This window comes from Pseudophryne corroboree, chromosome 1 (genome assembly GCF_028390025.1).
Source record: "Pseudophryne corroboree isolate aPseCor3 chromosome 1, aPseCor3.hap2, whole genome shotgun sequence".
Taxonomy (NCBI): domain Eukaryota; kingdom Metazoa; phylum Chordata; class Amphibia; order Anura; family Myobatrachidae; genus Pseudophryne; species Pseudophryne corroboree.
The window spans coordinates 1,091,050,842-1,091,064,864 of record NC_086444.1 but is presented as its reverse complement, the minus strand read 5'-3'; the positions used below and the strand labels follow the sequence as shown (position 1 = coordinate 1,091,064,864).

The 14,023-nt window shown below is 48.7% G+C and overlaps 1 long non-coding RNA gene across 2 annotated transcripts in view; it reads left to right on the top strand.

The window, feature by feature from the left end:
- LOC134927307 (uncharacterized) overlaps positions 1–14,023 on the top strand; it is a 36,661-nt gene that overhangs the window by 5,204 nt on the left and 17,434 nt on the right. The window contains exon 1 of one of the 2 annotated variants that reach the window (XR_010177608.1): positions 12,501–12,553. The exons of the other annotated variant lie outside the window; for it this stretch is intronic. This is a non-coding gene — a long non-coding RNA (uncharacterized LOC134927307). Of the gene's footprint in view, positions 1–12,500; positions 12,554–14,023 lie in introns of those variants that run through there. 2 annotated transcript variants of the gene reach the window in all.

Sequence of the window (14,023 nt, the reverse complement as noted above, 5' to 3'; positions counted from 1 at the left end):
AGTGACTCCGATAAGACACATCTGTCTGTCACCACTGTTTTGTCCCTAATACCAACCTCTCCCGTGCCCTGTGTCCCTGTCACCCCTGGGCCTTGCCCTTTCACCCTTATCCTGGCCCTTTTACCCATATCCTGGCCCTTTCACCCTTATCCTGACCCTGTTACCCCTATCCTGGCCCTGTCACCCCTGTGCTTGCCCTGTCAACCCTATACTGGCCCTGTCACCCCTGTCCTGGTACTGCCGCCCCTACCCTGGCCATGTCACCCCTTTCCTGTCCCTGTCATTTCTGTCCTGGCCCCATCGCCCCTGTCCTGGCCCCATTACCCCTGTCCTGGCCCTGTCACCCCTATCCTGGCCCTGTCACCCCTGTCCTGGCCCTGTCACCCCTGTCCTGGCCCTGTTACTGCATACCCTCCAACTACCTTTTTGTCAGGTACAGTACCCGCAGCGCCTCCCCAATCCACCACACCTCCGTACCTTCCCCTTCACCACATGCGGCACCCCTCCCCCCACGTTGTGCCTCCAGACCCCCTACACTACCCGCGGCTCCCACTCCCCCACCTCTTCACCACCCACAGCACCTCCAGGCCCCCTCCACCATCCACCCCCCATATATCTCTCCCCCCACACCTGCCCCCCCTCCACCCACAGCATCTGCAGACACTCTCCTCAATCCATGGTCCCCCCCTCCCCCACCCCTCCCCCACTCACGGCACCCCCACACCTGCCCCTCCACCACCTGCAGCACTTCGAGACCCCCTTCCCCATCTGCCGCACCACCTGTACCTGCTCTTCCCCCACCCATGGTGCCTCCGGACCCCCTACCCCACCCCCGGCACCCCCGCCCCTTCCCATCCCACAGCACCTCCGAAACCCTTCACCCATCCGCAACATCCCCGCACCTGTCCCTCTCCCACCCGTAGCACCCCTGCCCCTCCCCCACCTGCAGTGCCTCTGGAGCCCTCCCCCATCTGCAGCCCCCACTCCTCTGCCCCTCCCCCATCCGCAGCACCTCCCGACCCTTCCCCATCCGGACCCTCCCCCGCTTCCGCCCCCTCCTCCACCCACAGCATCTACAGACACCCTCCCCCATCCACAGTCCCCCCCGCACCCGCTACATTCTGTACATCATGCCCTGCAGGTGCTGTTCACGCCATTGCAAGGGGCTGCGCCTCCTTCACCATCGCACGCCCTTTCATTGTGCAATATTTAACCACTAACAAAGGAATGCAGGTAATACTCCATATAATAAAAATATTGAACCCCAGAAAGGCATGCAAGGGTTAAGGGGGCGTAGCCCCTTGCGACGGTGTGAAGAGCGCCCGTAGGGCGCGATGAAGCACCTAGTATTTAATATTTGAGCAAGCCTAGATTCACAGAAGATCTGTGGTTAGTTCTCCAAGATGTTTGGAACAACCTCCCTGACGAGTTCCTTCAAAAACTGTGTGCAAGTGTACCTAGAAGAATTGATGCTCTTTTGATGGCAAAGAGTGGTCACATCAAATATTGATATGATTTAGATTTCACTTCTGTTCATTCACTTTGCATTGTGTTAATTATAAAAAATAAACTTAACACTTCTATTTGTGAAAGCATTCTTACTTTGCAGCATTTTTTCCACACCTGCCTAAATGTTTGCACAGTATTGTGTATGTATATATATATATATATATATATATATATATATATAGATAATGCCGTGGGCATTGTAACGTCAGCTGCTGGGTCCGGAGCCAGTGTAGGAGATTCGGCTAGACGGAGCACAGCCGTGGCGGTTTTTAAACATTGCCGTATTTGTCATTTTAAACTGAAATGTACATGGATATTGCATTTTTAAACATAAAGGAATCATCTTTTAACTCATGAGTTGGCTCTCCTAATTCTTCTTAGCAACAATACCCATTACTCCATTGGCCTGGAGCTGGATGTAGCTGCACATGGAGGAGTTGAAAGAGGAGAGGAAATAACTCTGGAGCTTTCGGACTAATTGCGCAGAGACTGAGTATCATATGAGTGTTTTTTATTTATATGGTGAGTACCAGCGGCGGCTGCTGCCCCTGGGCTGCAGCGCCGTCCAAAGGCTGGCCAGGACATATGAACATACATGTGCAGTTGTATGTAACATATGTCCTGGCTTCCTTCCCTAGGAATCAGCAGCCGCCACATCATGGAATACACTGCTCTGCCTGTAGTGTAAATCGTCATTTAGCCCGCCCCCGGGCTCCTGTGAAACCAGCCAATGGGAATCCAGGGATGGGCTAAATGACAATTAACAGGCTGAGCGGTGTATTTCATGTGGCTGCTGATTCCCGGAGAAGGAAGCCAGGATGATTCCTGGAGAAGGAAGCCAGGACATATGTTACATACAACTGCACATGTATGTTTATATGTCCTGCCCAGACACCCCCCCCCCCCCCCTGCAGACTTTGGATGGTGCTGCAGCCCAGGGGCAGCAGCCACTGCTGGCAGTGGTGAATTTCCCATTAGGCACGTGAGGCACCGGATGCTTGTGTTGGTACTATCGGCCCAAATGTACCAATAACTATTTCCAGTGCACTGTACCATATACCATCTTGAATGGAGTGTAAACGGGTAGGACATGCACATTCTGCCCCTGTAAGCTGTATACATAAATCTCTTAAATCCGCCACTGGCCGAGTACAGAGATTCTGTGATTTTTGTTTAAACAGTGTTTTCATATACCATATGCACCCATATATGCATACCTCCCAACTGTCCTGCTTTTCGCAGCACAGTCCCATCTTTATTGGACTGTCCCACTGTCCCACCTGCGGACCACAGTGTCCCGCGGTGGGAGGGGGGGGGGCAGTTGGGAGGCTCCTGTGACTCGCTACTCTGCTTAGCTGAGCAGCGGTGAATAGACACAGTGCGCATACGCACAGCGTCTATTCACAGGACAGAGAAGAACTGGGGGCATGCTAGCAGCTCACAGAGCGCTGGCCCAGCGCTCTGTGAGCTGCTAGCATGCCCCCAGTTCTTCGTATGGGCTCAATGGGCACTTGCCCTAGGGCCCCAGGAGTATAAGGGCCATAGGCTGATAGCTGAGGGTCCCCTCTTTCCAGGGGTACCAGATTTCTGAAAATCGGCCCTAGGGAACCGGAGATATCTGACTTCAAAGAAGTGGTCCCCATCCGAGCCTATTAATTGCTCTTCCCAGCCAGATCTCTCTGGCTCTGTCTGACTTACAGTTTTTCTGAGGGTATACGCCAAAAGGTGGGAGTCTCCACTTTCGGTGGACCTTGGCAGCTTGTCTCTACTATGCCCAGAACCAGAGATATCAGCATTCCAGCAGTCGGTCCCTGCTCCAGCTCCACACGCCTAATATGCAGTTTTATATATTCATTGGTAGATTGCTCTGGCTCCTGAACTCTGATCCCCAAGTCCCCAGAACCTTCTGAAAGGTTGGACTCTCTATTTTTTTATCCCATTCAAAGCTAAGAAACCTTTTTCCAGGAACTTGAGATACTGTATCTGCAGTCAAACAACCAGCCCTCTCACCAGAAAATGAAGAATATAAAGCCCACTCCACTAAAGACTAGAGATGAGCGGGTTCGGTTTCTCTGAATCCGAACCCGCACGAACTTCATGTTTTTTTCACGGGTCCGAGCAGACTCGGATCCTCCCGCCTTGCTCGGTTAACCCGAGCGCGCCCGAACGTCATCATGACGCTGTCGGATTCTCGCGAGACTCGGATTCTATATAAGGAGCCGCGCGTCGCCGCCATTTTCACACGTGCATTGAGATTGATAGGGAGAGGACGTGGCTGGCGTCCTCTCCATTAGAAATTAGATTAGAAGAGAGAGAGAGATTGTGCAGAGTCAGACAGAGTTTACCACAGTGACCAGTGCAGTTGTTGTTAGTTAACTTTTATTTATTTTAATATAATATATCCGTTCTCTGCTATATCCGTTCTCTGCCTGAAAAAAAACGATACATAGCAGCAGCCAGTCACACAGTGTGACTCAGTCTGTGTGCACTCAGCTCAGCCCAGTGTGCTGCACATCAATGTATAAAAGGCAAAGCTTATAATAATTGTGGGGGAGACTGGGGAGCACTGCAGGTTGTTATAGCAGGAGCCCCCAGGAGTACATAATATTATATTAATTTAAAATTAAACAGTGCACACTTTTGCTGCAGGAGTGCCACTGCCAGTGTGACTAGTGGTGACCAGTGCCTGACCACCAGTATAGTAGTATATTGTTGTATGTATTGTATACTATCTCTTTATCAACCAGTCTATATTAGCAGCAGACACAGTACAGTGCGGTAGTTCACGGCTGTGGCTACCTCTGTGTCGGCAGTCGGAACTCGGCAGGCAGTCCGTCCATCCATAATTGTATTACAATATATACCACCTAACCGTGGTATTTTTTTTTCTTTCTTTATACCGTCGTCATAGTGTCATACTAGTTGTTACGAGTATACTACTATCTCTTTATCAACCAGTGTACAGTGCGGTAGTTCACGGCTGTGGCTACCTCTGTGTCGGCAGTCGGCAGGCAGTCCGTCCATCCATAATTGTATTATTATTATTATAATATATACCACCTAACCGTGGTTTTTTTTTCATTCTTTATACCGTCATAGTGTCATACTAGTTGTTATGAGTATACTACTATCTCTTTATCAACCAGTGTACAGTGCGGTAGTTCACGGCTGTGACTACCTCTGTGTCGGCAGTCGGCAGGCAGTCCGTCCATCCATAATTGTATTATTATTATAATATATACCACCTAACCGTGGTTTTTTTTTCATTCTTTATACCGTCGTCATAGTGTCATACTAGTTGTTACGAGTATACTACTATCTCTTTATCAACCAGTGTACAGTGCGGTAGTTCACGGCTGTGGCTACCTCTGTGTCGGCAGTCGGCAGGCAGTCCGTCCATCCATAATTGTATTATTATTATAATATATACCACCTAACCGTGGTTTTTTTTTCATTCTTTATACCGTCGTCATAGTGTCATACTAGTTGTTACGAGTATACTACTATCTCTTTATCAACCAGTGTACAGTGCGGTAGTTCACGGCTGTGGCTACCTCTGTGTCGGCAGTCGGCAGGCAGTCCGTCCATCCATAATTGTATTATTATTATAATATATACCACCTAACCGTGGTTTTTTTTTCATTCTTTATACCGTCGTCATAGTGTCATACTAGTTGTTACGAGTATACTACTATCTCTTTATCAACCAGTGTACAGTGCGGTAGTTCACGGCTGTGGCTACCTCTGTGTCGGCAGTCGGCAGGCAGTCCGTCCATCCATAATTGTATTATTATTATAATATATACCACCTAACTGTGGTATTTTTTTTTCTTTCTTTATACCGTCGTCATAGTGTCATACTAGTTGTTACGAGTATACTACTATCTCTTTATCAACCAGTGTACAGTGCGGTAGTTCACGGCTGTGGCTACCTCTGTGTCGGCAGTCGGCAGGCAGTCCGTCCATCCATAATTGTATTATTATTATAATATATACCACCTAACCGTGGTTTTTTTTTCATTCTTTATACCGTCGTCATAGTGTCATACTAGTTGTTACGAGTATACTACTATCTCTTTATCAACCAGTGTACAGTGCGGTAGTTCACGGCTGTGGCTACCTCTGTGTCGGCAGTCGGCAGGCAGTCCGTCCATCCATAATTGTATTATTATTATAATATATACCACCTAACCGTGGTTTTTTTTTCATTCTTTTTACCGTCGTCATAGTGTCATACTAGTTGTTACGAGTATACTACTATCTCTTTATCAACCAGTGTACAGTGCGGTAGTTCACGGCTGTGGCTACCTCTGTGTCGGCAGTCGGCAGGCAGTCCGTCCATCCATAATTGTATTATTATTATAATATATACCACCTAACCGTGGTTTTTTTATACCACCTAACCGTGGCAGTCCGTCCATAATTGTATACTAGTATCCAATCCATCCATCTCCATTGTTTACCTGAGGTGCCTTTTAGTTCTGCCTATAAAATATGGAGAACAAAAAAGTTGAGGTTCCAAAATTAGGGAAAGATCAAGATCCACTTCCACCTCGTGCTGAAGCTGCTGCCACTAGTCATGGCCGAGACGATGAAATGCCAGCAACGTCGTCTGCCAAGGCCGATGCCCAATGTCATAGTACAGAGCATGTCAAATCCAAAACACCAAATATCAGAAAAAAAAGGACTCCAAAACCTAAAATAAAATTGTCGGAGGAGAAGCGTAAACTTGCCAATATGCCATTTACCACACGGAGTGGCAAGGAACGGCTGAGGCCCTGGCCTATGTTCATGGCTAGTGGTTCAGCTTCACATGAGGATGGAAGCACTCAGCCTCTCGCTAGAAAACTGAAAAGACTCAAGCTGGCAAAAGCACCGCAAAGAACTGTGCGTTCTTTGAAATCCCAAATCCACAAGGAGAGTCCAATTGTGTCGTTTGCGATGCCTGACCTTCCCAACACTGGACGTGAAGAGCATGCGCCTTCCACTATTTGCATGCCCCCTGCAAGTGCTGGAAGGAGCACCCGCAGTCCAGTTCCTGATAGTCAGATTGAAGATGTCAGTGTTGAAGTACACCAGGATGAGGAGGATATGGGTGTTGCTGGCGCTGGGGAGGAAATTGACCAGGAGGATTCTGATGGTGAGGTGGTTTGTTTAAGTCAGGCACCCGGGGAGACACCTGTTGTCCGTGGGAGGAATATGGCCGTTGACATGCCAGGTGAAAATACCAAAAAAATCAGCTCTTCGGTGTGGAGGTATTTCACCAGAAATGCGGACAACAGGTGTCAAGCCGTGTGTTCCCTTTGTCAAGCTGTAATAAGTAGGGGTAAGGACGTTAACCACCTCGGAACATCCTCCCTTATACGTCACCTGCAGCGCATTCATAATAAGTCAGTGACAAGTTCAAAAACTTTGGGTGACAGCGGAAGCAGTCCACTGACCAGTAAATCCCTTCCTCTTGTAACCAAGCTCACGCAAACCACCCCACCAACTCCCTCAGTGTCAATTTCCTCCTTCCCCAGGAATGCCAATAGTCCTGCAGGCCATGTCACTGGCAAGTCTGACGAGTCCTCTCCTGCCTGGGATTCCTCCGATGCATCCTTGCGTGTAACGCCTACTGCTGCTGGCGCTGCTGTTGTTGCCGCTGGGAGTCGATGGTCATCCCAGAGGGGAAGTCGTAAGCCCACTTGTACTACTTCCAGTAAGCAATTGACTGTTCAACAGTCCTTTGCGAGGAAGATGAAATATCACAGCAGTCATCCTACTGCAAAGCGGATAACTGAGTCCTTGACAACTATGTTGGTGTTAGACGTGCGTCCGGTATCCGCCGTTAGTTCACAGGGAACTAGACAATTTATTGAGGCAGTGTGCCCCCGTTACCAAATACCATCTAGGTTCCACTTCTCTAGGCAGGCGATACCGAGAATGTACACGGACGTCAGAAAAAGACTCACCAGTGTCCTAAAAAATGCAGTTGTACCCAATGTCCACTTAACCACGGACATGTGGACAAGTGGAGCAGGGCAGGGTCAGGACTATATGACTGTGACAGCCCACTGGGTAGATGTATGGACTCCCGCCGCAAGAACAGCAGCGGCGGCACCAGTAGCAGCATCTCGCAAACGCCAACTCTTTCCTAGGCAGGCTACGCTTTGTATCACCGCTTTCCAGAATACGCACACAGCTGAAAACCTCTTACGGCAACTGAGGAAGATCATCGCGGAATGGCTTACCCCAATTGGACTCTCCTGTGGATTTGTGGCATCGGACAACGCCAGCAATATTGTGTGTGCATTAAATATGGGCAAATTCCAGCACGTCCCATGTTTTGCACATACCTTGAATTTGGTGGTGCAGAATTTTTTAAAAAACGACAGGGGCGTGCAAGAGATGCTGTCGGTGGCCAGAAAAATTGCGGGACACTTTCGGCGTACAGGCACCACGTACAGAAGACTGGAGCACCACCAAAAACTACTGAACCTGCCCTGCCATCATCTGAAGCAAGAAGTGGTAACGAGGTGGAATTCAACCCTCTATATGCTTCAGAGGTTGGAGGAGCAGCAAAAGGCCATTCAAGCCTATACAATTGAGCACGATATAGGAGATGGAATGCACCTGTCTCAAGTGCAGTGGAGAATGATTTCAACGTTGTGCAAGGTTCTGATGCCCTTTGAACTTGCCACACGTGAAGTCAGTTCAGACACTGCCAGCCTGAGTCAGGTCATTCCCCTCATCAGGCTTTTGCAGAAGAAGCTGGAGGCATTGAAGAAGGAGCTAACACGGAGCGATTCCGCTAGGCATGTGGGACTTGTGGATGCAGCCCTTAATTCGCTTAACAAGGATTCACGGGTGGTCAATCTGTTGAAATCAGAGCACTACATTTTGGCCACCGTGCTCGATCCTAGATTTAAAGCCTACCTTGGATCTCTCTTTCCGGCAGACACAGGTCTGCTGGGGTTGAAAGACCTGCTGGTGACAAAATTGTCAAGTCAAGCGGAACGCGACCTGTCAACATCTCCTCCTTCACATTCTCCCGCAACTGGGGGTGCGAGGAAAAGGCTCAGAATTCCGAGCCCACCCGCTGGCGGTGATGCAGGGCAGTCTGGAGCGACTGCTGATGCTGACATCTGGTCCGGACTGAAGGACCTGACAACGATTACGGACATGTCGTCTACTGTCACTGCATATGATTCTCTCAACATTGATAGAATGGTGGAGGATTATATGAGTGACCGCATCCAAGTAGGCACGTCACACAGTCCGTACTTATACTGGCAGGAAAAAGAGGCAATTTGGAGGCCCTTGCACAAACTGGCTTTATTCTACCTAAGTTGCCCTCCCACAAGTGTGTACTCCGAAAGAGTGTTTAGTGCCGCCGCTCACCTTGTCAGCAATCGGCGTACGAGGTTACATCCAGAAAATGTGGAGAAGATGATGTTCATTAAAATGAATTATAATCAATTCCTCCGCGGAGACATTGACCAGCAGCAATTGCCTCCACAAAGTACACAGGGAGCTGAGATGGTGGATTCCAGTGGGGACGAATTGATAATCTGTGAGGAGGGGGATGTACACGGTGATATATCGGAGGGTGAAGATGAGGTGGACATCTTGCCTCTGTAGAGCCAGTTTGTGCAAGGAGAGATTAATTGCTTCTTTTTTGGGGGGGGTCCAAACCAACCCGTCATATCAGTCACAGTCGTGTGGCAGACCCTGTCACTGAAATGATGGGTTGGTTAAAGTGTGCATGTCCTGTTTTGTTTATACAACATAAGGGTGGGTGGGAGGGCCCAAGGACAATTCCATCTTGCACCTCTTTTTTCTTTTCTTTTTCTTTGCATCATGTGCTGATTGGGGAGGGTTTTTTGGAAGGGACATCCTGCGTGACACTGCAGTGCCACTCCTAGATGGGCCCGGTGTTTGTGTCGGCCACTAGGGTCGCTAATCTTACTCACACAGCTACCTCATTGCGCCTCTTTTTTTCTTTGCGTCATGTGCTGTTTGGGGAGGGTTTTTTGGAAGGGACATCCTGCGTGACACTGCAGTGCCACTCCTAGATGTGCCCGGTGTTTGTGTCGGCCACTAGGGTCGCTAATCTTACTCACACAGTCAGCTACCTCATTGCGCCTCTTTTTTTCTTTGCGTCATGTGCTGTTTGGGGAGGGTTTTTTGGAAGGGACATCCTGCGTGACACTGCAGTGCCACTCCTAGATGGGCCCGGTGTTTGTGTCGGCCACTAGGGTCGCTTATCTTACTCACACAGCGACCTCGGTGCAAATTTTAGGACTAAAAATAATATTGTGAGGTGTGATGTGTTCAGAATAGGCTGAAAATGAGTGTAAATTATGTTTTTTGAGGTTAATAATACTTTGGGATCAAAATTACCCCCAAATTCTATGATTTAAGCTGTTTTTTAGGGTTTTTTGAAAAAAACACCCGAATCCAAAACACACCCGAATCCGACAAAAAAAATTCGGTGAGGTTTTGCCAAAACGCGGTCGAACCCAAAACACGGCCGCGGAACCGAACCCAAAACCAAAACACAAAACCCGAAAAATTTCCGGCGCTCATCTCTACTAAAGACCCCTCCCCTACCTATATTAAACACCCCATACCACCCTGGAAGTCATGTACCAAGGCCCCTTCATTCAGCCCAATGCCCCCTTCTACAGTTTAGTGTTCTCCCTCCCGCCCCATTTCCCACCATCTGTGCAGTAAAGGAGTAATTAGCAGAAATTACTGCTCCAGGTCCTACATGCTGAGTGGAAGATAGAACACACCCTACGGCGCGCGGAACATCAAAGCTGCCGCTGATAGCACCCACCACCCCTACCGCTAGAGGATGGGTAAGGGCCCAAGTGCAGTGCTGTGCCCAGGGGCCCACACTGCTGTTAAGACGGCCCTGGCGCTGGGCATGCCCCACACTGATGAAAACGGGGGTGTGGCTCACAATTGCAGCACTCCCGTGAAGCCACGCCCCCTCTTCAATAGGCCACACCCGCTTCAACCCATTAAGATGTTGGGAGGTATGATATATATGGTATATGTATAGATAGGTAGATAGTTAGACCCCCTCCCCCCTTTCAATAAAAATTGCAAAGAAACCTTATACTCAACTCTACAACAGGGTTGAATGAAATGAGTCCTGAGCATTGGCAGTAATCACATTTATAGTGCAGTCTGGCTTCTATCAGCAGATAACAGGGATAACCTGGGAGTGATGTTTCTATCTGCTGCTGCTGCTGTGGGCAGGATACAGGAGAGATGGAGTAGTTCCAAAGTAGTTAACCCCTTCTATAAAAATGATGTACAGAGACCTGGGATACAATGGGGGTCATTCCGAGTTGATCGTTGCTGTGCTAAATTTAGCACAGCTACGATCATTCACACTGACATGCGGGGGGACGCCCAGCACAGGGCTATCCCGCCCCGCATGTCAGTGCGGCTCCCCCCCCGCAGTAGTGCAAAGGCATCGCACAGCGGCGTTGCCTTTGCACTTCAAGAGTAGCTCCCGACCAGCACAGCTTTAGCGCGCTGGCCGGGAGCTACTTGTCGCTCCCAGGCTCGCAGCGGCTGCGTGTGACATCACGCAGCCACCACGGCCCGCCCCCCCATCGGGCTTAACGCCGCTGTCCATCCCCCTCCCGCCCAGTGACCGCCTCTGCCTCAGAGGCGATCGCTAGGCAACGACGGCTGGCATGCGCCGGTGCACTGCGGCGCTGGCGCATGCGCAGTTAGGACCCGATCGCTGCGCTGCGAGAAATTGCAGCGAGCGATCGGGTTGGAATGACCCCCATTGTGAGGAACTTTACTCATTGTCATGATAAAGAGCTATTGGTTGGATTTCAGGACTCCCACTTCTCAGTAGGTACTTACGAGGGACGTGCAGTGAGGTAAATGGCTCAGGAGGCACTGGCTAGAACCAGAGCCAGATTTACACACAATACATGAGCCAAAGGGTACATGTGAGCATTATACACAGGTGCAGCAGTATAAACTCCTGGAAATTTGGTGAGTTTTGATCAGAGATGTGTGGAAAAGATAAGCAGCCATAGATTTTTTTCACTCCAGAGTTTTGACTATAAAAATAATTACAATAATACAAAGCATTTTTCATATACTTGAAATAGTCAAAACTCTAGTGGAAACATTAGCGTGACAGGAAAGGCTCTGCCTCACCCCACTGCACGTCACTGGTACTTACCTCACCACAGATGCCATGATAATGGTTATCTCCTGCTGGCGAGAGAATTTTAAATCTCACCCCTTCTGACACTTGTGTTGATAGCAGCTTGTTGGGCGCCTGCCACAATCAGTCTGTTGCTACTGATGCGCTGAGATACAAAATTCTGCTGACATTCAGGCAATGAAGGATAGTCTGCATAGTTAAAAAAATGATCATTCATCCACTTAATAGTGACACTCCCTTACTAAAATATCTTACTGCAATAATGAGAATTGTATATATATTTAGGGGACAATTGAATACATTGGGGTATGGTAAGTACAGAGGAGTGAAGCACTTTAAAAATGAAGGAGGCGTCCGCGCTCCCTCACCTATAACCTATGGCAGCTGGAAGCCAAAGCTGGCCCCAGACATAGGACAACTAAGCAAATGCCTAGGGGCATTCCAAGCCTAGGGCCGGCTCAGCTTGACAACAGGCAGCAGTGGCGATTTGCGGGGCACAGTGGCACGATCACAGGGAGGCACTGGAAGGCAGGCGGCCAGCCACAAATTAAACTGTGACAGGTCAGTGAAACGGACAGATGGAGGAGATAGCACTATACACAAGATACGCAGCCGTGTATGGTGCCATCTTCTGCCGCTGCCCACTTCACTGTGAAAGGGAATGGACAATACCCAGACCATGAGGGAGAAGGGCCTGCCATTGGTGCGCTCTCTGCTGCAGAATGTATTCCAACCTGCCCTATGTGTCTCCCGGCCCCCTACACTACTATGTTTGCTGACCCAGCTTTCTCTTGTTTGTCCAGATCTCCTGTGCTGCTGCTGGACCACAGTCTAGTTCAAGGATAATGCAGCCATGTAAGTCCCTATCAAAATAAATTCCCACCTCTGTCTACTGCCTTTTGTTCCAGTCCCCATACCCTCTGTGTTCTTGCCTCAGTCTCCTACCCTGTCTCTCTAGTTTTGTATGTGCTTACTCTGATGATCCCCCCGTGTGTGTATGTATGCATCTGCTCCCCCATGTGTGCTTCCCACCACCAATATGTGCCTCTGCTCCCACTCTCCATGTGTGCTTCTGTCTACTTATCACTTTTATCTACCTTTGTCCCTGTATACCACTTGTCACCTCATCTTATCTGTTGCCCCACTTCTCCAATCTAACTCCCCCCATTTATTTTCTTCTTTCACCACACCTTCTCCACCCTTTTTATTTCCAGATAACACTGCTATCACCAGCGGTAACCAATGCCAGGGACTTGCATGTGGGAAGTTATTAAAAACATAGTACTTGTGCCACAAAAATAAATGAAAATATATAAACGCTTTATTCTTTGAATTAGCATTATTTTTTTTACATTTTTATATGTTTTATAAATGATCTTTATTGTTGTTATGCATGTGGGGAGCCCTGATAGCATATCGTACATATCGTACTTCAATAATGTGTGTGCATTCACCTTCTTTGAGTGCCAGGATTCACGTTACACCTAGGGGCAAACTGGGCATTGGCAGGTGGAGGATCATTAGGCGTTCATGGGGTGTATGGTCCTGCATGTTTCATTTGTATTGGGCCCCATATTTTTTGATTGTAGCCCTTCGCATATGTGTAAGGAGCATTACTGTGTGGCATTATGTTTATAAGGGGCACTATTACTGTGTGACATTGTGTATAAGGGGCGCTATTACTGTGTGGCATTATGTTTATAAGGGGTGCTATTACTGTGTGGCATTATGTGTATAAGGGGTGCTATAACTGTGTGGCACTATGTGTATAAGTAGTGCTATTACTGTGTGGCACTATGTGTATAAGGGTCTTATTTAGCAGCAGACGCTGCTGCGATGCAATCGCATTTCCCTGTGTCCCGGCACAGTGTGCACGTGCATTAGCTGCACAGCGCGTGCGCTTGCAGGGAGATGTGACCGCATCTCAGTAATGCCAACACTTCTGCCAGATTGACAGGCAGAGGCATTCCCCGGGCGGCAATGCAGCATTGCAATGGTGGTGCTGTGAAAACAAGGGCAGGCAAGGGCCGTTATTGGGTCGGCCACATGAAATCACATGTGCCTGTTGCAAAGGGAAACATGGCAGCGGCCCGACTGCTTTCACAGCCAGGCTGCAGAGGCAAGGGGCTTACTTTATTTAGCGATGCAACGCAATTGAATTGCAATCACATCACTTGCCAACATTAGCATGCTGGGCGGCCCCCCGTTTGTGACTGACAGCAGTTGTAGTTTTGCTATATTAGACTGGAAAATGAGTGGAAATGAATGTTATTGAGGTTTGTAATACTGCAGGAACAAAAACTCCCCCAAATTCTGTTATTTTAG